Raw genomic sequence first — 25,000 nt, 5'->3', positions numbered from 1 at the left:
GTACAGGTAGAATTTTCTGTGAAGAAATAAGGAAAACAATAACAAGAAAACACCTCTGAGAAGCACTGCTGTCTGAGGATGCCTGGAGAGGAATATTGAAATCTACTGTATGCCTGACAAAGACAGGACCGTCAAGAAAAAAACAAAATCCATTGTAGAATCCACCTCACTCCTTAAGCCATCTTTAGTGTTTTTTATTTTTTTCCACCTCCACTCTGAAACATGTGCCCAAGGTCATTTTTTCCAACTTTTTCTCAGGAATGGCTGGGTCCTAAATATGGTAGCTTGCTTCATCAGGTCTCCCAAACTTCTAAATTCCATGGAAAAGATAAGGCAAAACAGTTCCTTGCAATGAGAGCTTTTAAATTAAAAATAAGAACAAAATAGCTTTTTAAAAATTGTCTTTGAGCTTCTTTTTTCCTCTTTAATTTGGAGGTGGAACAAGAAAAAAATATTTTAGCTCATGAATTTGACTAGTCAAGTATTTTTGGCAACAACATTTGAATACATAAAAATATTTAAGAAAACAGGTCAAATGCTGAAGGGATTGGCACTTCTTTGTTCATAATCAGAAAGCCATTAGGCAAGTACGAACAGGAGTTTCAAAATGCCAGTAAATCTGAGGATATCAAAGATTTCTGAGCCAGCAAGTTAATTGGTATTTTGATCCTTTTGAACAACTTAACAAAATGGATGAGTTAGCAGTTTTCTCCCTTGATGTTATTCAACAAATAGGTACACTTCTTATCTTCCTGTTCAAGAGTGCTGTTGTGTAAACTCTTAGCAGGAAATATGCAGACAGGACAATCAAAGACAGGAAGCAGCCATTCAAGGTTTATTAAATGGAGTTAAATAAAAGATAAAAACTCATTTAATGTTACTCTGCATTTTTGTATTTTCTGGCATTCAGGACTGAAACCCTGAGTATATACCTGGTAGTATTCCTGGGATCATGTTGTTGGGTTTCAGATAGGGGAAAGATATCCTCAATCCCCAAATTACCCAACTCTGCAGGCTTGGCCAAACGTAAAATGCTTTCTTGCCCCTATCATCTTTGAGCTTTCTGGCAAAATGACCTGGGCACAACGTCCTCTCATCAATAGGGCCAGGTGAATTGGAAGTCTTTATGTTCATGACTAGGCATGAAAGAGGCCACCTGTAAATGCTGGAGCAACACTGTTGAGGGACATCATAGATAACCACTGTGAACATTTACTGTTTTTATGGGCAATGGATTCTGATGCATAGTCTTTCAGAAGAAATACAGCAGGCAAACACATAACTGCTGGCATTAGAATGTGTTCTGGCAAATGTCTAAAGAATAGGGAAGGCCGGGCGCAGTGGTTTATGCCTGTAATCTCAGCACTTTGGGAGGCCAAGGTGGGAGGATCACCTGAGGCCAGGAGTTCGAGACCAGCCTGACCAACATGGAGAAACTCCGTCTCTCAATAAAAAATTAGCCAGGCGTGGTGGCTCATGCCTATAATTCCAGCTACTTGGAAGGCTGAGACAGGAAAATCGCTTGAACCCAGGAGGTGGAGGTTGCAGTGAGCCGAGATTGTACCATTGCACTCCAGCCTAGGCAAACTGGGCAACGAGAGCAAAACTTCTTCTCAAAAATTAAAAAAAAAACAAAAAAACAAAAAACAAGATTAGGGCTAAGTCAGGCCAGGCTCGGTGGCTCACACCTATAATCCTAGCACTTTGGGAGGCCACAGCGGGTAGATCACATAAGGCCAGGAGTTTGAGACCAGCATGGCCAACATGGTGAAACCCCGTCTCTACTAAAAATACAAAAATTAGCCGAGAGTGGTGGCAGATGCATGTAATCCCAGCTATTCAGGAGGCTGAGGCAGGAGAATTGCTTGAACCCAGGATGCAGAGGTTGCAGTGAGCCACGATTGCAACACTGTATTCCAGACTGGGTGACAGATCGAGACTGTCTCAAATAAATAAAGAAAGTATAGGGCTGAGTCTAATTGTTTATTTATGAAGCTATTGTAGTAAATAATGCAACTTAGGAAGGAGACCTTAGTTCTAGTCTCCTTTTGTATATAACATCTGGAAAGTAACCCAACATTCTATAAAAGATGTTTCCTCATCTGCATGACAAGAAGGCAGGAATACATGAAGCCCACATTCTAAAGATTTTCAGAGATTACTTGCAGATACCTGGGCCTTACTTAGCTTCTGTCTTCTAGGGATTTTTGTCGTCCCAATCATGTTCACTGGATGAGAGACCTGCATCTACCAGGTTAAGATTCATAACAGTTGTTAACTCTTGAACAAAATGAAACTCTTCCCTCTTCCCTTTCATTGGCATCTTCCGTTTCTTCTCATGATGGCGTGGAGAACCATGGTGCCTTGGTATCTCTTTCATCTCATTCTCCTTTCCATTCCTCCACTCTGTCTCCTCCAAAAACTAGGAGTCACCTTTGACAGATTTCCTCACTTCCTTTAAATAATCCATCACCAGGGCCAGCTGCCTACCTGCTAAAGTTTCTCCAAAACATTCCCTTGGGAATTTCTCACCCTTTCTCCCAAAGCTTTAGTCCAGGCCTTTGGTTGTTACTATAAACAGCTCAATTTAGATATAATTCACATCTTTTAAAATTATACAATTCAATGGTTTTTAATATAGTCACAGAGTTGTATAAATATCACCACCAACTATTTGTGGAACATTTTGGTACCTAAAAAGAAACTCCAAACTCATGAATGATTCTCCCCTTTCTCCTCAATCCCACCAGACTTAGGCAACCAATAATCTAACTTCCATCTGTATGGATTTGCCTATTATTGACATTTCATGTAAATGGAATCATATAACATGTGGCCTTTTGTGCCTGGCTTCTTTCACTTAGCATGTTTTCAGCATTGGATGAAATAAATACTGGTATTATGTATCAGTATTTTTTAATAGATGAATAATATCCCATTGTATAAAGATATCACATTTTGCTTGCTCATTTATCAGTGGATGAACTTTTGCATTGTTTCTACTTTTTGGCTGTTATGAATAATGCTGCTATGAATATTCATGTATAATTTTTAATGTGGATATGCATTTTCACTTCTTTTGGGTATATACCTATAAGTAGAATTTGTTGATCATATGGTAACCCTATGTTCCAACTATCTGCACAATTTAAATTACCATCACCAGTGTTATGAGAGTCCCGATTTTTCCACATCCTCTCCAACACTTATTATTATTTGTCTTTTTTATTTTAGCCCTTCTAGTTGATGTGAAGTGGCATCTCATTGTAGCTTTGATTTGCATTTCTCTAATGACTAATGTTGAGCAGCTTTTCTGTGTTTTTTGGGTATGTGTATATATCTTCTTTGGAGAAATGTTTATTCAAATCCTTTGCCTACTTTTTATTATTGCTTTTTATGTACTCTAAATATTAGTCTCTTGTCAAATAATTAGCAAATATTTTCTCTCTTTTTAAAATGAGGCATTGGTCACTTTGATATTTTCTCTCACTGTATGGATTGTCATTGTCTTCTTCTTCTTTTTTTTTCTTTGATACAGAGTCTTACTCTGTTGCCCAGGCTGGAGTGTAGTGGCACAGTCTCAGCTCACTGCAACCTCCACCCTCCCCAGGTTCAAGCAGTTCTTTTGCCTCAGCCTCCTGAGTAGCTGGGATTACAGGCACCCGCAACCATGCCCAGCTAATTTTTTGTATATAGAGATGAGATTTCATCATGTTGGCAGGCTGGTCTCAAACTCCTGACCTCATGTGATCCCCCCACCCCAGCCTCCCAAAGTGCTGGGATTACGGGTGTGACCCATGGTGCCCAGACACAAAAAGATTGACTTTTGATGAAGTTCAATTTATTTATGTTTTCTTTCGTTGCTCATACTTCTATTCTATCTGAGAAACTGTCACCTAATCCAGTGTCACAAAGATTTACTCCTATCATTTTTCTAAGAGTTTTATAGTTTTTGCTCTTCTGTTTTAGATCTGTGGTCCATTTTGAGTTAATTTTCGTGTATGGTGTAAGGTAGAAGTCTAAGTTTATTCTTTTGTATGTGGATATCCAGCAGTTTCAACACCATTTTGTTGAAAATACTGTTATTTCCCCTCATTGAGTTGTCCTTGCCTTCTTGTTGAAAATCACTTGCCCACACATTTAAGGGTTTATTTCTGGACTCTGTATTCCATTCCTTTCTCTATATCTTTTCTGGGCCTTTTAAAACATTTTTGCTTACCCTCTTAGCAGTTTTCTAAGTAGACGTCCTTCCTATTTCATTCTTCAAAGAGACAGCAGGATAGAATTGTTAAAATTCCCATCTGAGCATATTGCTTCCTTGATTAAAATGACCTTGATTAAAATGAGCTGCAGTGCTCCTGCCTGGTGCAGAGGAGTTCACCTGATAGGCCTCTGCTTACTTTCATAGTTTATTTTCTCATTTCCCAAATCTCAGATCACACTCTAGCCAAAACTGAATTACTTGATGTTCCCTAACCACCCCATGCTGTTCTATTCGTTTGTGCTTTTGCTCAGGCTATGTTGACTAAATCTCCCTTTTCCAAGCCCTCAGTCTGCTGTCTTAGCCAAGCTAACTTCTGCTCATTCCTTAGACCTTTGACCAGGCATTAACTTTTCTGTGATATGCTCCTTGACTTCTCCAGGCTGAGTTAGGATCCCTTCTGATGAGCTTCATTGGTAGTACTTACTACACTGTAGAGCCATTTATCTACCTCTCACCTCAACCTTAACTGTCTGGGGGTAGTAATATTTTTTGGCTCACTTTATTTTTGTTTTTATTTTTTGAGATGGGGTCTTACTCTGTCACCAGGCTGAATTGCAGTGGCACAATGTTGGCTCACTGCAACTTCTACACTCTGGGTTCAAGAGATCCTCCCACCTCAGCCTTCCAAGTAGCTGGGACCACAGTCGTGCCCCACCACACCCAGGCTGATTTTTTGGGTATTTTAAGTAGAGATGGGGGTCTCACCATGTTGCCAAGGCAGGTTTTGAGCTCCTAAGCTTAAGCAATCTGCCTGCCTTGGCCTCCAAAGTGCTGGGATTATAGGCATGAGCCACCGCGCCTGATCTTCAGCTCACTTTATGTCTGTACTGTCCAGTGTAGTGCTTGGCACAAATTCAGTATTTAATAAATATTTGTTGAGTTGAATCAAACTCTTACCCCTTCTTCTTCATCAGTATTTTCTTTTACCTTCCCTTGACTCACTCTTTGATCCTGTTCTTTGAAATAGATGATATCTAGAACTGACTTTGTTGAGGTTAAGTTTTACTTGTACTGTATGTACAGCCTATATTGATAGAATGTAAGATTTCAGGTAAGTCATAGTAGATCTTTATCAATAAAAGGTAAGAAACCTAAATAAGTTGATTTAAAATAAGACTCTAACCCAGTTTGATAATGCTATTATTAGAGGTTAATACGTTAAAAGGCTAACTTTAAACAAATTTGCCTTCCTTCTCTCTATAACAAAAAATGATTATTTTCTGGAAATCCAAAGAGATAAGTTCATTAGGACAAGGGGGACTCTCTCATTTTCCAACTTCTTCTTTCTCATCTTCCTACCTCTCAGCTCATACTCCAGAAAAAAAGAAACCACCTGGAGTTTCCTAACACGGCATAAGTACATTTTATGAAAGCACTGTTCTATGAAAGCGGGCTGCCTACTTAGTGCATTAGTCAGGAACCCCTCAATAACAAGTAACTGAAACTCAAACTAGTTGAAGCAGAAATTAAAAGGGGGTGATGTATTGGCTTATAAAACTAGGAAGTCCAAAGACATGTCTGGATCCAGGTAATCAAACAGTTTTACTGCCAGCGTCGTTTTCCTTGTGTCCATTTTCTTTTTCCCCTTTTTGAGTTTCTAATAAGGAGCCAGGTTAACTTTCCTTACATGTTGGCAAAGATGATCTCTGGATGCTCCTATGGAAAGCATTCTATAGGCTTAGCAACATTAGCAGCAGGAGCGTTTTGGAGAGTTCTTATGCAAGGAACTCTCTGATTGTCTGAACTTGGATCACATGCCCACCCTTGAGCCAATCACTGTTCCCAGGGGTATGGTTGGTAGGGACTTGGGTCACATGCCAGCGATGGCGTCAACCCCACTTGAACTATGGCCTAAAGGATTCTGTTAAAGGAAGGAGAGAGAGGGATGGATAGGCTAAAATGATAGGCATCCATAACCCTTAGTTTTGACTATTCTTTGCTCTAGTATAAATGGCAACAGTTCAGAAGGGTTCACCTTAGCCCAGGTGTCTACCTACAGGAGCCCTTTAATTTAGAATTTTGTAGGAACAAAAATTTTGTTGACAATAACTGAATGTTAACTTTGGAATAGGAACTATGTATATATATATATAAATGCTATCATTTTAACTTAAGAATGGTTATCTTACTTGTTTTGTTTAAACATCACTTCACATAGCATACAGAGGGTTATGGAAAACAGTTTCCAGCTCCACTTCACTAAGGGATGAGAGAAAACTCTCCATTCTGGCCCAGTTTGAATTCATTTTCTTGCATTTGACACAGTTTTCTCTCTCTGTGGCCCCGTGATGTTCTTGTGCCACCTAGGACCCAGCATAGAAGTGCTACGTGTCACTACGTCCCTTCCCTTTCTCAGAATCTCTTCTCCTAGCCTCTATTTGTGTTTTGTTTGTTTGTTTGAGATAGGGCTCTGCTCTGTTGCCTAGGCTGGAGTGTGGTGGCATGATCATGGCTCACTGCAACTTCAAACTCCTGAGCTTGAGCAATTCTCCTGCCTCAGCCTACAAGTAGCTGAGACTAGATGTGTGAACCACCATGCCTGGCTAATTTTTTAATATTTGTAGAGACAAGATCTCACTATGTTGCCTAAGCTGGTCTCAAACTCCTGGGCTCAAGCTATTGATTCTCCCACCTTGGCCTCCCAAAGTGCTGGGATTACAGATGTGAGCCACTTTGCCCAGCTTATTCTCTCCTTTTGACTATTTTCTGCCATACTTTCAGAATGCTAATCTTATTCTTTCAGCTGAATTTTTGCTTACACTTTGAATGTACCTTCCTAACTCTAGTCTCTGTTTACCTTATGTGATCCTTTATGCTGCCACCAGAGTTATGGTTACAAACATATCAAGATGGGCGGGGCACGGTGGCTCACACCTGTCATCCCAACACTTTGGGAGGCTGAGGCCAGTGGGTCACAAGGTCAGGAGTTTGGGATCAGCCTGGCCAACATAGTGAAACCCCGTCTCTACTAAAAAAAAAATAGAAAAAATTAGCTAGGCATGGTGGTGGGTGCCTGTAATCCTAGTTACTTGGGAGACTGAGGCAGGAGAATCACTTGAACCCTGAAGTCAGAGGTTGTGGTGAGCTGAGATTATGCCACTACACTCCAGTCTGGGCAACAGTGTGAGACTTCATCTCAAAAAAATATATATGTATATATATATACACACACACACACAAACGCATACACACACATGCGCGCACACACACATATATCTCAAGATGATCATATCACTCTCAGGAATAAACTTCTGTGCCTCTTTGTTATCTATAGGATAAGATCTAAAGCCTTTAGCTTAGCAAAGTGAGGAGGCCAAAGCAATTCCATCTTGGTCACTAATCTTGGACACTAACCTGCCATGGTGACTTCTGATTAACACCATTTCCGGCAATGCCGCTAAGATTTTTTTTTAACCTACTGTTTCTTATGCAAGAGCATCTACTCACTGAAAATCCTGTCCTTAGGTCAGAACAACCAAATTTACATAGCATGCTTGCTTTTCGCTGGGAGGTTGACTTTGATTGTCCTACATATTGCTTTTGAAATGACAGAGTTCCCTGACTTCCCCTCACAGGACATGTGACAGGGTGTGGCTCATCTGTTTGGTCACCACCACTGTTCAAACCACCTGCAGGAGGGGGAGCATGCGATTGGACAAGCGCAGGAGCTGGGGCAGGCACTGTGGGTTCCAGCCCCACTCTCCAAGTAGTGTCTAGGGGTGGGGTGTCTGCAACTTCCAAAGCCCAAGTGGCTGTGTCGCAGTACGCTCTTTCAGCTGTTCTGTCCACAGATGGCTTAAAGTGTTAAGCAGCTCAGTGGACCCTCTGCCTTTTTGCAAGTGCCGGTGTGACAACTTTCCGTATCCCAGGTTCTTGTCCTGTGTTCCAGAAGAATTAGGTTATACATGGACTTGAAAGATGAATGCAGGGGTTTTATTGAGTGGTGGAAGTGGTTCTCAGTCGGATGGATGGGGAGCTGGAAGAGGGATGGAATCGGAAGATGATCTTCCCTGGAGTTTGGCCGTCCAGTGGCCAAACTCCTCTCTGACCTCCCATAGCAGAACTCTCGGCATTCAGATGCTCCTTCTCCTCTCTCTTTCCCTGCTGTGCTTTTCTGCCATGGTCTGCTTGTCTCCTCGTCTGTTTGTCTGCTTCTGGAACATGGGGTTCAGGTTTTATATGGGTACAGGATAGAGGATATGGTGGGCCCAAAGGCAACTTTTTGGGTGTGAAAGCAGGCATACCTGTCCTTATTTACAGCCACAGGTATCCAGACTTGAGAGTGGGGCCTTTGCTGGGGAACTGCTCCCTTCCACCCAGTATTTCCCTGTCTCCTGTTCATATCACTTTCCTATGGTATATAAGCTCTGGGTAGGGGATTCATGGCGCAGGGATCCTCCATCTTGTCTCACTGCCATCCTAGACACAGACGTGTCTTCTGTTCATAAATCTCTATTAAATGTTTCTTTCTTTCTAAGAAACTGGATATGTCAGCCTCTTTCTTTGGCATCTCAACTTCCTCAGACTTTTGGGGGTAGGTTTGCTTTGGCCTGCCTACCACAAAGCACAAAGCTTTCTGTAACTGGTCCCAGCTGACTGTTCTCATTTTCCCACCATTCTCCCTCACACTGCCTAGGCTGCTGTCAGCCTGACCTCGGGCCTCCAGCCCATGCGTGATGGTCAGCCCTTGTGCCTTCTCTTCACTGATGGAAAGCCTCTTCATGTGGCAGTCTTCTCTTCACCTTTCAGTTCCCAGCCCAGGCACTCTCTCTATGAAGCCTGCCTGGACTCTGCCAACCTAGTGGTGGCTCCATCCTCTGTGCTCTCACAACTGGGTGTTGATATCTCTGTATTAGAACATATAGTCTCATTTTTATCCTAACATGTCTGTCTCTACCACAAGACTGGGAACTTTTATAGGGATAGAGTGGACCTTCCTCATTTTTGTATCCCTAGCACTTCACATGGTGTGGTATCTGGCTCATGGTGTTTGTTCAGTGTTTGCTGAATGCAGGACTCTATTAATCAGCAATACATTTGACTGTCAATAGCAAATAAACAAACATTCTTAGTACCTAGAACCAGAGTTTCTCAACCTTTATGTTGTTGACATTTTGGACCAGATAATTCTGTTGTGAGCTGTCCTGTGCCTTATAAGATGTTTAGTAGCCTCTTTCTAGATTTGACATACTAGATACCAGCACCCCCACCCCCAGCAGTTGTGACAATCCTAAGTATCTCCAGATGTTGTCAAATGTCTCCTGGAGCAGGAGGGGGAATTAGCCAAGTTAAGAACCATTAGCAAATAGATTTGTTTATTTCTTCTTACATAAAAAAGAAGTTGAGGTGTAAGCTGTTTCTGGCATTAGTTCAGCTGTTCAGTGATGTCATCAGACACCTGGACACCTTCTGACCTTCTTCCATCCCTTTTGGCCATCTTTAGTGTGTGGGTTGGCTTATAGTGTCACAGTCACAAGATGGCTCCTGCCCCTCCAGCTATCATGTCTGCATTTAAGGCAGGGAAAAGGGGGCAGGATGAATGGCTGAGGCAGCCACATCTCTACCACTTTTATTGGGAAGAAAAGAATTTTTTCAGAAGCCATTTTACATATACCTCAGAGACCTGACCTGGGTCCCATGACCATTCCTGTAGGGAGAGACTTAGAAAGTACAGCACCAAGGATGTTGTCACCCAGTGAAAAACTGGTGTTCGCTTAGCCAGGGAGAAGTGAGTGTGGAAATCGGGGAGGCAGTTAATCATGTTTCTCTCAGACAAGAAATAATATTTATTAATTGAATGAGGGGTGATTGAATGAACAGGGGCTGAATGAATATTGAATAAATATTTCCAGTTCCTTACAATCCATTCATTTCTTACTCCTTACTACCTCATTTAAGAATCAGAACATGCAGAAGAGCCTGACTAGAAGCAGGTGAGATCTGGGAATCTTCTAATTCCATAGCCATGGAGAAGGTGTGTGGGGTGTTATTATATATATATATATATATATATATATATATATATATATATATATATACACACACACATACATACATAATATGTATACACTTATATATACACATATATACACACATATGTAGGATTAATATATACATATATACACATATATAGGTGTATATGTGTGTATATGTGCATGCATTTATAGGTTTAATATACATTTTTGGGTTTAATATGTTTGTATAATATATTAAACCTACAAAACCATATATATGTGTATATATGTGTGTGTATATATATTAAACCTATATATATGTATGTGTGTGTATATAACACCACATGTACACACACACACACACACACACACACATACCCTCACACAGATTTTTGGCATGGTTCTTGGTTCATAACTCCCATAACCCTTGTTAGTCTTTTGTTTATAATGTTGGGTATGTCAACATACCCATATTGACTGTCAATAGCAAATACACCCATATGTCAGGAGCAGGCCTCAGGAAATAGAATCCTTCTGCCCTCCTTTCATGGGTCCCAAGGCAAGACTTTAATCTGCCCCTTTCTGATCATGGGTCATAAGGTCCTCCCCAGAGAGGATCCAGTCATGTATCCTAGGGGAAGGAATGCTGAAGTCATGAAACTTCCATAATAACCCAAGAAGTTTAGATTCTGGATAGTTGAACACAGGGAGGTTCCTGGAGGGTGGCACGTGTGGAAGCTCTGCACCCTTTCCCCCGTAACTTGTCCTGCTCATCTCTTCATCTGCATCCTCTGCAATATCCTTTATAATAAACTGGTAAATGGAAGTTAAGTGTTTCCCTAAGTTCTGAGAGCTCCTCCAGCAAATTAATTGAACACAAAGAGGGTGTCATGGGAACCCCAACTTGAAGCTGGTCAGTCAGAAGTTTTGAAGGCCCAGATTTGCACTGGTGCAGTGGCTCATGCCTGCAATCCCAGCACTTTGGGAGGCCCAGGTGGGTGAATCATCTGAGGTCAGGAGTTCGAGATCAGCCTGGCCAACATGGGGGGTGAGGAGTGGTTAATCTTAGGGACTGAGCCCTCAACCAGTGGGATCTGACACTATCTCCAGGTGAACAGTGTCCAGACTGGTTTGAAGGATGCCCAGTTGGTATCTGCTGCAGAATTAACTGCTTGCTTGTGGTAGGGAAAAACTCACACGTTTGGTCATAGAAGTCTTTGTGTTGATGATTGTTATAGTGGTGTGAGAGCAGAGGAAAAACATAATTTGAGAGTTTTTCCCACAACAGTGTGTTGGCAGTTTTAGGCCTATAATACATTCTTTAACTCTTGCAAAGTGAACTGAATATCATCAGTTATCGCTGTGAAAAGTTCACCTATGAGGACTTGGTCCATGATAGTCCCTTATTAAGCCCTAAGGTTAGTGCTGGCTCACAGGATAGTGTTGAGAGAAATCAGTAGCACAGAAGAACCCAGGCATCTTGAGAAAAACTGAAAGTCAGACTTCAATTTTCAATGAGTAAAAGCTTCTGCTTTTTTCTCTGGGTAGTCAACAGTGAATAAGGAATTAGAAAACACAAATCCTCCAGAACATCATCAGATTTCTTTTCTTTTCACCTGTGATTACATAGATTATAGTCTGATATACGTAGATCTTAATGTGTCATCCAGATAATTTACTACATCTGCAACAAAGTGAACAGCATCCTCAATGCCCTGGAAATTGCTGGGTGCTGTGGCTCATGCCTGTAACCCCAGGAGGCTGTGGAGGGTGGATCACTTGAGCCCAGTAGTTCGAGACCTGCCTTGACAACATGGCAAAACCCTAAAGTATAAAAATTAGCTGAGTGTGGTGGTGCACACCTTTGGTCCTAGCTACTTGGCCACCGAGGTGAGAGGATCATTTGAGCCTGGGAGGTCAAGGCTACAGTGAGCTGTGATTGTGCCACTGCACTCCAACCTGGGTGACAGAGTGAAACCTTTTTTCAAAAACAATTAAGAACATTTTTAAAAGAAAAGAAAACTATTCCATGGAAATTAATTTCCATGGTGTAAGGAACCTGTTAAAGACATAATAGTTAGGGAGGATAACAGCTTCAACACTGTGAGTAAAATATATTTCATGCTTGTGTGAAGTCTCCATCTCTAACTTCTAGGGGCAGCAGTGGCATGATGGCTTTTCTGGGAGGATCTTTAATGTTGCGGTTTTTGCATACTATCATTTCCATCTGCTTTTCTTTGTTTAGTTGAGAGTGAGTTGCTACCCGCTTCCCAGCTATGTATGTTGGTGCCTTTTAGGTAGTTTATGTATTAGAGTATTAAGGAGGTGAAACCTTGAATGACTTCTTTTCTCTTAATCTTTACATTACCAATGTTATAACCTTGGTAATATGGTTTGGCTGCATCCCCACCCAAATCTCATCTTGAATTCCCCTGTATTGTGGGAAGAACTCAGTTGGAGGTAATTGAATCATGGGGGCATATCTTTCCTGTGCTGTTCTCATGATAGTGAATAAGTCTCTGGAGATCTGATGGTTTTAAAAAGGGGAATTTTCCTACACAAACTCTCTTTTTTTTAATTTTTTTGAGACAGGATCTCACGCTGTCACCCAGGCTGGAGTGCAGTGGCATGATCTTGGCTCACTGCAACTTCTGCCTCCAAGTTCAAGTGAGTCTCCTGCCTCAGCCTCCTGAGTAACTGGGATTACAGGTGTGTGCTACCATGCCTAGCTAATTTTTTGTATTTTTAGTAGAGATAGGATTTCACCATGTTGGCCAGGCTGGTCTCGAACTCCTGACCTCAGATGATTCACCCACCTGGGCCTCCCAAAGTGCTGGGATTGCAGGCATGAGCCACTGCGCCAGCGCAAGCTCTCTTTTTGCGTTCCGCCATCCACTTAAGAAGTGACTTGCTTCTCTTTGCCTTCTGCCATGATTGTGAGGCCTCCCCAGCTCTGTGGAAGTGTAAGTCCAATTAAACTTCTTTCTTTTGTAAATTGCTCAGTCTCAGGTATGTCTTTATCAGCAGTGTGAAAACAGACTAATATACTTGTTAGTGCAGTAAACAAAAAATTGTTTTAAAATGTCTTTTACAATATCATTGAAAGACTCTAAGAGGTGGCCTGATCCAACTTTCTCATTTACAGATCTATATTTACAGATCTAATTTACAGATTTCTCATTTACAGAATCTGAGGCAATACAGGTGAAATCACTTCCCCAAGATACCTCTAGGAAGAGGCAATATCAGTCTCTCCAGAATTTTATAGGCTAAAGAGAATTTCTGTGACCACCTCTACTGATTCTTATGGGGCAGGATGGGTTCAAATTGGCATTGTAGGCTGAGGACCCTTTCTTAGTTGCCTAAGGCAATTAAAACAAAATACCAAAACTAGTTCTTTTAAGCCCTGCCTTTTTCATGGAGCCGCTGGCAGCAGCTTTTCACATAGTCAATTAGAAAAATCATTTCTGTAGTTGGTAGTTCTGCAGATTTAGCCAGGAATTTGTAGTGGTGATTGGAAAAAGAGGGTGCAACAGTTAATATTGATCACACTGTTCTCCAAAATACTGAATGGTGGCAGAACAATAAGTCCAGGCTATCTTTCCTGATTTTCCAAATGTTCTGTGTTATAACCAACCTCATGAGCTAATTCAGTTGTAGGAAAGAAGAAATAATAAAGGAAAACAAGAGGAAAGAATTATGAAGGTGTTAAATCATATCTGAACATTTGGATTTGCTTGTCCCAGCTTACTTGGTACATCAGTGGCTAAATTAAAACTCCTTGCTTGGGGATTCTTTAAAACTCTTGGTAATCAACAGTGAATAAGGAATAAGATGTCCTTATCTTATTCCTTATCATGGGGCTAACTTCTGTTAGATAATAACAGTGAAGTAGCAATAAGAAAAATGAATGAGGAAAATAACAAAATAGAGAAAAGGGGGAAGAGGAGAAAAGGAAGGAAAGAGAATATGAGGAAACCTCCTGGCATGGGGATGGCAAATACATGGCCTATGAGCACAACTTCACTCTTCAACCCCAGCTGCAGACCTGGCTCTTCAATCAAAGCATGTTTTCTTCACAGCCTCGATGTGGCCTTGGAATTCCTCCCACCAGGGTGCTCTAGGAGAACGCTCCCAGTCCATCAGCTGAGCAGCTGTCCTCTTAGCCATTACTGTTATAGCACGCTCTAGCTTCTTACAGTAAATATCTGCCTACCCCTGAGCACCATGGTTTAGGGATGACTTAGAGAAAAGATTTCAAACTGTGTTTCTTCACACGTTTGGGTAGGGGAAGAGAAAAACAGATTTTTCTCAAAGGGGAGAAGAGAGAGATGGACATTTATTGAGAACCTACTTGTGGCAAGTTTCATGCTAGGGTTTTACGTATGTCATCTTACTTAACACTGGTAGTAGTCCCCCGGATAGATGGTATTTATTCTGGTTTTACAAATGAGGAAACTAGCTCAAAGTTACACAGAGAGTACATGGGTGATGCAGTCAGGGTGTGAAATGCCCATCCTCAAAATAAATAAATGAGATGGTTGAACACATCTGAATATTCATCGTGAAATCAATCTGTAGAGTTCAATCAGAAAAAAACACATTAATAATTTTTTATTGTAAATATAATAATCTGTTTGAAGTTAAGTTTTTATTACAAATTAATTTTAGTAAATCCAGCCTCAATTTCCAATTCCCAGTGTCATTGTGATTCTTCCCCTTGAGGGCCTCTCATTTAAAAGTTTATGAGGAGGCAGCAGCAGCAGTATCAGAAACATTTATTAAGCACCTGTTGTATGCTGTACTATCTATAGTGAGTAATACTGCATTAGAAAGAAAGAATCTATAATTTCAGGACTTTTTCAATCTAATAGCACAGATTAGCGCGATTTCTTAACCCAAGGCCCAAATTTAGGAGTCTTTCTAAGGATATAATGAATATATGGCTTTTTTTTTAGGCAGCAGATGGTGGCCAGCTGTTCTCTCTTTACTCAAGGCCAAACATGAAAGGGAAAAAATTAAAGTAACAAGGCTTATTGTAAATATAAGATAGAACTTAATAAACTAAATCTGAATTTTTATTCACACAAAGTGTGACAGTCTGGGTGGTCATTGATAGGGATTGAGGGTTCTTCAAGGAATATTTTTAAATGGGAAAAGTGTTTATTTCTTTGCCATATGACTGGGGGCATTTCTGCTTAGATGCAAGTAATATTGATCAAATTTGTATATCTATGATTCTTTGACCAGGACTCGGGCCCATCACAATAAAACCATAACAATTTTTACCCAGTAAGTGTGAAGTCAGTTTTTAATTGCAAAAATAATGTATGAGCACCTTTTCCTCTAAAAATTTTAGGTATTACATATAAAGTTAAATCTTTTTTTTTACATATCCCTAATTTTATTTCCCAGCATCTGCCCCAGTGATGGTCCCTCTCTAAAGCAGCTGCTGTTACTTTTTTTTTTTAGTAGTTTTATCCTTTCAGAACACACACACACACACACACACACACACACACAGAGAGAGAGAGAGAGAGAGAGAGAGAGAGAGAGAGAGAGAGGAGGAACTAGCACTTTTAGCTTGTGAACCACACTTTTTATACCATTTGGCAACTTGCTTTTCTACTTAATACATGTTAGAGATAAAACCATGTTGTTCCATAGCTCTAACAAATTCTTTTCACACCCCTCATTGAAATTCATGATATTTATTTAGCCATTCCTCTACTGGTGGATACTACAATTATTTCCAATTGTTTGCTAACAATGCTCAACAAACAATTCTAAATATTAAACATGTGTGAGGATTTCTTTAGGGTAGATTCTGAGCAGTTGACCTTTTCCAAGAGAAAACCATGTGCTCCAGAAAGTCTGTAAGTCATTTGAACCTAACAAAGAGAAATGATGATGGCGAGACATGGGAGCCAGTTTCTTTCCTTATATAAACTCTGTCACTGAAGACAAGTCACTTAATTTCCCTGGGATTCTGTTTCTCTAAGTCGGTGATTCTCCAACCTTCTCACACAACAGAAGTTCCTGGAGGGCTAGGTAAAATGCAGATTGGTGGGCCTCACCTCCAGAGTTCTTGATTCTGTGAGAGAAAGAGAGAGGAGAGAATTTGCATTTTTAAGAAGTGTCCAGGTGATACTGCCACTGCTTGTCAGGACACTAGTGACAGCCACTGTTCTAGGTGGACACTGAGGAGACTATCCTATGAAAGAGATCATAGCTGAGGTTTTAAAGCTCCTAATAGATGATCTAGGGATATTTTAGGAGGCTTCCAACTTATTATCCAAACATAAGACAATAACTCAAGATTTGTCATAGTAACAGTATTGGATCAATGATAAACAACCATTTTAAAATCACAGAATCCATTCTTTTTAACCAAGAGAGAAGTCAACCTAGCATCTTAGAAGGAATCTCGAAGGATCATCCAGTCCAGCTACCTGGCTAGGCTCTCCTCAGCAACATTCTTAACCTCATCAACTCATGTCCCATTGATTAGATTCAGGGTTTACAAATTCACTCCTAGCTCCTGGAGCAGCCCATTTCATGTGTCAAGATGTCTGATCACCATCATGTCCTTCGTAACCCTGACCAAAAGAAACCATCCTTCAGAAGCTTCTAAACGTCCGCCCCAGTTCTACCCTCTGGGCTTTACTGGACAAATCATCTCCCTTCTCCACTTGATGGCAGTCAATTATCATGTTCCCCTAAGTCAGTGGTTCTCAAACTTCAGTACTCAAAGATCACTATAGGAGTTTATTAAAATATAGACTCCCAAGGGCCAGCCCCAGAGACTCTGATTCTATGTCTGGAGTGTGGCCCAGGAATCCACATCGTTCATTAAATCTCCAGGTGATTCTGATGCAGATGATCTGCATATGACAGTTTAAGAGATCCTGCTAAGTCTTGTTTTTAAGCTCCATGTTCCCAGCCTCTTCAGCAGTTTCTCACGTGACGTGGCTTGAGTTTCATCACGATCCTGGTTGCTTAAGGCTGTCTGCCACTATATACCCCCAAAATATACTCATTGACCCTCCCACCCTGATTTTTATTCTTATCCTTATCCAAAATGATGTCCTTCATATTTTTGTTTATGTTTGTCTTCTCTGTTAGCATATACAGCTTCATGAGGGCAGGGAAATTGTGTGCGTTGCTTACTCATGCCATTCAGCACTTCTGCCCATGCCTGCTACATCAGTAGATCCTACATATAGTTTTACTGAATGGAGATGACAAGCCAGTTTGATTTACAAATGGGTGAATGGTGACAACATGGTTATACCAAAGCCCTAAAACTATACAGAGTGAATGATCCTTTCTGAAAGAAGGAATTCATTTAAAGTTTTTAGAAATAAAAAATGTTTCAGTCTATATAATTAGTCTTGAGATACATTTTCACTGTTGACTTAGGGTTGTGCAAATCTCCAAGCAGGAGATTGTGCTGATGTTTTATACGCCTTTGAGTGCAGAGCTGATTCATTATAGGTTAGGATTTCAAAGCCATCTTTAAAAGATAGACATCTTTCCCCAGTGTAAAAATGCAGGAACAGAATGACCACAATGAGAGGTGCAAATAAAAAATGTCAGCAGTCTCCCATGCTGATATAATTTTTAGCTAAAATGGTGATTCTTCTTTCTCCTCTCCCTTCTAGGAGTAAGGGTAATCATTAGGAAAAAATAGAGAAATTACGTTCATTGTTCATTGTGAGAGAACATCATGGAAAACAAAAGGAAAACTCCAGCCTCCTTAATCAAGGAAATACAAATTAAAACACTATTCAATACTATGTCATTCTTATTTTGGCAGTAACCAATAAGTCTGCTAATTCCATAGACTGTCATAGTTAGAGAGCAATGGGAGTCTCATATCATACTGGTGAAGATATAAATTCGTGTAATCTCTTTGGAAAATAGTTTGACTTGCTTGGTAAAGTCCAACATGAACATATTCCACAAATATTTTCCACTTCAAAGATTTTAAGTAGAAAAGTGCCAGTAGTTTTTTTTTTTTTTTTTTTTTTTTTTTTTTTTTGCCTACTAGGTAGGCCTTTTAGGATTGCTTTGTAGCATTGTGTCTACCCAGGCATGAGGACTTCCTGCCTCAAAACTTGCCCATTTGTGTGTGCACCTTTGTGTAAAACCTCTATAGCCTGGATTTTTGTACTTCTTTCTTTCTCGTGTTAAAAAAATGTTCAGAGGTAGATAAAATCATGACTGGCATACAGAAATAAAGATGTATGTGTTAAAAAGAATTTATTTTATTCATACGTTATGAGGGAGCTAGGCAGATGTTACAATCAGTTCAAAGGAAGAGTCAAAATAGCATAGCTTATATGAAATAAAAGAATGTTGGGATGAATTGCAAATGGAGATGAAACTGGTTTTCTGCAATGGGGAGGAAGTCAATTAGAATAATTAGCAGACTGGACAGAATTTACGTATATATCTTATCAGTTGGAATTTAGAAAGAGTTGCAAAATGGCTCAAAGGGTATAAATAGGTCTCTAATAATCTGATAACCCAGAAAGGTATTTTAAAGACAATAGGTACAGCTTTTTGCTGAAACAGAAACACCTTATTGATACACAAATTCAAACAGAATATTCTCTGGATTCCTCACACATATGTCTTGGAGAGCTGGTACTCAGATAGAAGAAATGAGCACTTTAAATCAAAAGCCTGATATTCCAGATCCCTGTAAACACTCATGAGTTCCAGTGAGGTAAAAGGTGCTGGAGCATCAAAAGTCCCTGTTAGAGAATCTAAGATACTGCTGCACATAGGAAGAGCTAGGAAGGTTTGATAAATGTAAAGAAGCCTGAACTTGGAATTAGAAGACCTGGGTAAGCCTCAGATCTTCCACTTACTAAATTTCTGATCTTGGGCCAGTTGCCTTCTCTTTGGCTTTCTCCTCTGTGCAAAGAAGGAATTTTTGTCAATGATTTTAAGTCCCCCCTCAGGATCTAAATGTTTACTAAAGGAGCCAGCCAGTCCCTTGCACAGACAGCCCTGTGGGAATGCCCAGGAACAGAGAGTTTTGACACAGGGCAGGGAAGATCTGTTTGTGAGTATGAGGAGGAACAACGGGACTGGGATGTACTAGATCCCCTGTGTGCAGTGCAGAAGCCCCAAAATCTGTGGGAAACTTGGGCAGTGAGTGAACAAAGAGAAGAGAAATGATAGAGATGAAAGGAAGTCACTAAAAACGACCTTCTACCATTTATGGTTTTGCATAGAACTTACCTCTACCTTTAGCAATATTGTAAGTTTATCACCAAGGTTGGCTCCGTCTCCCTGCTGTTTACCTGTGTGAGAGCAATCAGGGGTACAGTCTAGAGGCAGAATCCCTTCCTTCCTCCTCACGGAACTTCAGTCTTTTCTCTTAAGGCCTTCAACTAATTGGATGAGGTCCACCCACGTTATAGAGGGTAATCTGCTTTACTTAAATAATAATATTAATTTTCCTGACCTATAAACATGATACCTTTCTCCATTTGTTTAGGTCTTCTTTTTTTCAGCCAATGTTTTATGGTTTTCAGTGTACAGGTCTTGCACATTATCAGATTTATCCCTATTTATTTTACATTAAAATGCTATTATAAATTGTATTTTTTCATTTTCAGTTTCTAATTGTTGTTGATATATGGAAGTGCAGTGATTTTTGTATGTTGATTTTTATCCTAAAGCCTTGCTGTATTAGTTATGGTAGCTTTTTTGTAGATTACACTGGATATTCTACACAAACAATTTTGTGTCATCTTCAAATTAAGACAATTCTACTTGCACCTTTCAAACATGGATATTATTTATTTTTTAAAATTATTTTTAGACTTCTGTATTTTTTCTTTTTATTATATATATAATAGATATATATATTGTATATATATTTATATATAATTATATATATAATATATAAATATATATATAATATATAAAATTGTGGTTTAGGTATTGGGGTACATGTAAAGAACATGCAAGATTGTTGCATAGGTACATACATGGCAATGTGGTTTGCTGCCTTTCTCCCCATCACCTATATCTGACATTTCTCCCCATCTTATCCCTCCCCAACTCCCCACTCTCCACTGTCCCTCCCCTAGTTCCTCTCCCCCAGACCCGAGTGTGTGATGTTCCCCTCCCTGTGTCCATGTGTTCTCATTGTTCAACACCCGCCTATGAGTGAGAACATGCGGTGTCTGATTTTCTGGTCTTGTGTCAGTTTGCTGAGAATGATGGTTTCCAGGTTCTTGTCCCCACAAAGGACACGAATTCATCGTTTTTTATGGCTCCATAGTATTCCATGTTGTATATGTGCCACATTTTCCCTGTCCAGTCTATCACTGATGAACATTTGGGTTGGTTCCAAGTCTTTGCTATTGTAAACAGTGCTGCAATGAACATTCGTATGCATGTGTTTTTATAATAGAAAGATTTATAATCCTTTGGATATATACCCAGTAATGGGATTGCTGGGTCAAATGGGATTTCTATTTCTAGGTCCTTGAGGAATCGCCACACTGTCTTCCACAATGGTTGAACTAATTTACACTCCCACCAACAGTGCAAAAGTGTTCCTATTTCTCCACATCCTCTCCAGCATCTGTTGTCTCCAGATTTTTTAATGATCACCATTCTAACTGACACGAGGTGGTATCTCAATGTAGCTTTGATTTGAATTTCTCTAATGACCAGTGGTGATGAGTATTTTTTCATATGTTTGTTGGCCTCATGTATGTCTTCTTTTGTAAAGTGTCTGTTCATATCCTTTGCCCACTTTTGAATGAGCTTGTTTGTTTTTTCCTTGTAAATCTGTTTTAGTTCTTTGTAGATTCTGGATATTAGCCCTTTGTCATATGGGTAGACTGCAAACATTTTTTCCCATTCTGTTGGTTGCCGGTTCACTCTAATGATTGTTTCTTTCGCTATGCAGAAGCTCTGGAGTTTAATTAGATCCCATTTGTCTATTTTAGCTTTTGTTGCCAATGCTTTTGGTGTTTTAATCATGAAGTTCTTGCCTATGCCTAGGTCCTGAATGGTTTTGCCTAGATTTTCTTCTGGGGTTTTTATGGTGTTAGGTCTTATGTTTAAGTCTTTAATCCATCTGGAGTTAATTTTAGTGTAAGGTGTCAAGAAGGGATCCAGTTTCTGCTTTCTGCACATGGCTAGCCAGTTTTTCCAACACCATTTATTAAACAGGGAATCCTTTCCCCATTCTTGTTTTTGGGAAGTTTGTCAAAGATCAGATGGTTGTAGATGTGTGGCGTTACCTCCTAGGCCTCTGTTTTGTTCTGTTGGTGTATATCTCTGTTTTGGTACCAGTACCATGCTGTTCTGATTACTGTAGCCTTGTAGTATCGTTTGAAATCAGGTAGTGTGATGCTTCCCGCTTTGTTCTTTTTGCTTAGAATTGACTTGGCTATGCGGGCTCTCTTTTGGTTCCATATGAAGTTTAAGGTGTTTTTTTCTAGTTTTGTGAAGAAAGCCATTGGTAGCTTGATGGGGGTAGTGTTGAATCTGTAAATTACTTTGGGCAGTATGGGCATTTTCATGATATTGATTCTTCCTAACCATGAACATGGACTGTTTCTCCATCTGTTTGTGTCCTCTCTTATTTCATTGAGCAGTGGTTTGTAGTTCTCCTTGAAGAGGTCCTTTACATTCTTTCTTAGTTTATTATTATTATTTTTTTGTCTTATGGTGCTGGCTAGGATGTCTGGTACATTGTTGAGAAGTGATGAGAGTGGACATCTTGATTTGTTCCTAATCTTAGGAGGATAGCACTCAGCTTTTCACCATGAAATACGGTGTTAGCTGTTTTTCATAGATATCTTTTAAAAATCAAGATTCAGAAAGTTGCCTCCTAGTTTGAGGTTGTTGAGGGTTTTAATTTTTAAATTTTTAATAAGAATTAGATGTTGGATTTTGTCAAATGCTTTTTTTCATTTATTGGGATTATATGCTTTTTCTATGTAGCTTATTGGTATGGCATAAAGTCATTCATAATATTTCCCTGATTATTCTTTTAATATTTGTAGAAACTACAGGATATTGGTAATTTGTGTTTTCTTTTCCTTTCTTTTTTTCTGATTTGTATGGCTAGAGGTTTACCAATTTTATTAACTTTCTCAGAAAATCAGCTTTTGGTTTCATCCATTGCTTTCCTATTTTTTTTTATTTCATTGACTTCTACTTCTATCTTTATTATTTCCTTTATTCTGCTTAATTTGGGTTTGATTTGCCCTTCTTTTTCTAATTTCTTATGGTAAGGTGAGGTCATGTGTTTGAGATCATTCTTCTTTTCTGATAAGTGTTTAACATTATACATTTCTAAATGTTTCTTTAGCAGTATCCCACAAATTTTGATACATTGTATTTTCATTTTTACTTAATTAAAAGTACTTTCCAATTTCCCTTTTGATTTTTTTTTTTTTTTGGCCTCTGGGTAATTCAGAAGTCTGTTCATAAATATTTGGGAATTTTCCAGATATCTTTCTGTCATCGATGTCTAATTTAATTTCCACTGTGGCCAGAGAACATACTTTGTGTGACTTGAATATTTTTAATTTATTAAGTTATGTTTTATGACCCGGAATATGGTATATCATGCTAAATGTGTCATGTGTACATGTCAGCACTTTGGGAGGCCCAAGTGGCAAATCACTTGAGGTCAGGAGTTCAAGACCAACCTGGCAAACGTGGCAAAACCCTGTCTCTACTAAAAATACAAAAATTAGCCAGCTGTGGTGGTGCAGGCCTGTATTCCCAGCTACTCAGGAAGCTGAGACAGGGATATCACTTGAACCTGGGAGTCAGAGGCTGCAGTGAGCTGGATCACACCATTGCATTTCAGCCTGGGCGACAGAGATGAGACTGTCTCCAAAAAAAAAAAAAAAAAAAAAAAAAAAAAAAAAAAAAAAAATTGTTAGGTAGAACCAGAGCTGTTTTAATCACTAATATTTCCTCACTATAAAATAAGATCCTCTGAGTACCTATTGTCCTATGAATTACGAGGTTAACTGGTTGGGCTGGCGTAAGCAGCTGGTATTGCCAGCCCTTTTTAAGCACCAGGCACTGTTCCATCTAATCCTCTCAGATGGTTCTTTCCAGCCTTGGATAGTTTTCTCCTATGCATGTGCCAGTTAGTATTCTGCTGAATGCTTAAGAATATCCTCCACAGATCTCCAGAGTTCTCTTTCTCTTTAGCTCTCTCCCAGTTTTCTGTCCTATAAATTCTAGCTGCCTAGATGGGAGCTGTCAACATGTGGTAGTAGAGTCTGAAGTCTGATCAGTTCAGTTCAGTTCAGTTTTGCCCACATTGTGTTGGAAGAGGTCAGGTCTAGTTCTTTACATGAATGAAAATAACCTGAGAAATAACCTAACTGACAACTGATGAGGAACACAGAAAGATTCCAAAAATTTCTAAACACTTCTTTTCCTCTGTAATTAAGTTGTCTTTCAGTAAATACAGACCTCATCTGGCTTAGAGTCCAGGGCCACCTTCCCTCTTTACTCCTTCTCTGTAGCACCCTCAGTCTTTCCTACCTCTCTGTCTTCTCTTTAAGGTCCTGCTTCCTCTGGGGGAAAGCCTGGAAGTTCTTGGAGACCTGATAGACTTTGTTTCTGATTCTATCCTGGAAAAGCAATGCTTGGTCATTTCAATTTCTGTTTTTTGTTTTTTTGTTTTTTTTGAGACGGAGTTTCGCTCTCGTTACCCAGGCTGGAGTGCAATGGCGCGATCTCGGCTCACCGCAACCTCCGCCTCCTGGGTTCAGGCAATTCTCCTGCCTCAGCCTCCTGAGTAGCTGGGATTACAGGCACGTGCCACCATGCCCAGCTAATTTTTTGTATTTTTAGTAGAGACGGGGTTTCACCATGTTGACCAGGATGGTCTCGATCTCTCGACCTCGTGATCCACCCGCCTCGGCCTCCCAAAGTGCTGGGATTACAGGCTTGAGCCACCGTGCCCGGCCTGGTCATTTCAATTTCTTAGACTTACATCCTTCACGTTCTTCTGAGTGAAGCCAGAGCAAAGACCACAAACCTTGTTTTTGTTGACATGGATCAGGTCTCATAGGACAACTGTGGTGCATTTAACAGAGTCTCTGTTTCTCTACTCTGTCTTACCAAAGGCTCTAGTTTATTTGCACTGAAGAACATAAGAAAGGAGAATGAAAGGAAATGAAAGCTTCTGCCTCAAAAGTAATATGCTTGAAGTTAAACAGGTTAAATAGGCCAAGAAATTTACCACCGTTGATTTGATGAGGGATGTACCTACATTCCGAACAGCAGCATTTTGTTGGGACCTCTCTATAAAGAGCATAATAAAGTGTAACATGGAAAACCCATTATTTCTAAACAAACAGAAGCTAAAAAGCTAAAATAGATCAATTTTTGCCAAATCTCCAGTTTTTTTTCAGGTGGAAAATTTCATTCTTGTGTAGACAAATTTATCAGTCTTGTCTTTTCTGGCCAGAAGTACCATTTAACTTTACTCTTTCTTATTTTTTCTCCTTGCATCAAAAATTAAACTTCATTAGCTATAGTCATATCCATTCTTTAAAAATATTAATGACCTGGAAGTCAAGAGTTGGATAATAATTTTAGTCTCTGTCACTTAATTTGTCATCTCGGATGAGTCATTTTATTTCATTAAGAGTGGTTTTTGTTACCATTACTAGACAGAAGACTTGATGAGCTTGAGAGATCTCTTGTGACAGCTTTAAAATATGTCTACAAATTATTTAATATTCCTCCCTTCAAGGTGGAACTT

At 39.7% G+C, this 25,000-nt stretch overlaps 1 protein-coding gene across 3 annotated transcripts in view; it reads left to right on the top strand.

The window, feature by feature from the left end:
- Positions 1–25,000, top strand: part of MYO3B (myosin IIIB) — a 512,276-nt gene that overhangs the window by 313,878 nt on the left and 173,398 nt on the right. The gene's annotated exons all lie outside the window — the stretch shown is intronic.

This window comes from Saimiri boliviensis, chromosome 5 (assembly GCF_048565385.1).
Source record: "Saimiri boliviensis isolate mSaiBol1 chromosome 5, mSaiBol1.pri, whole genome shotgun sequence".
Lineage (NCBI taxonomy): Eukaryota > Metazoa > Chordata > Mammalia > Primates > Cebidae > Saimiri > Saimiri boliviensis.
Note: the sequence above shows the minus strand (reverse complement) of the source record. Positions and strands in the feature narration are given on the sequence as shown.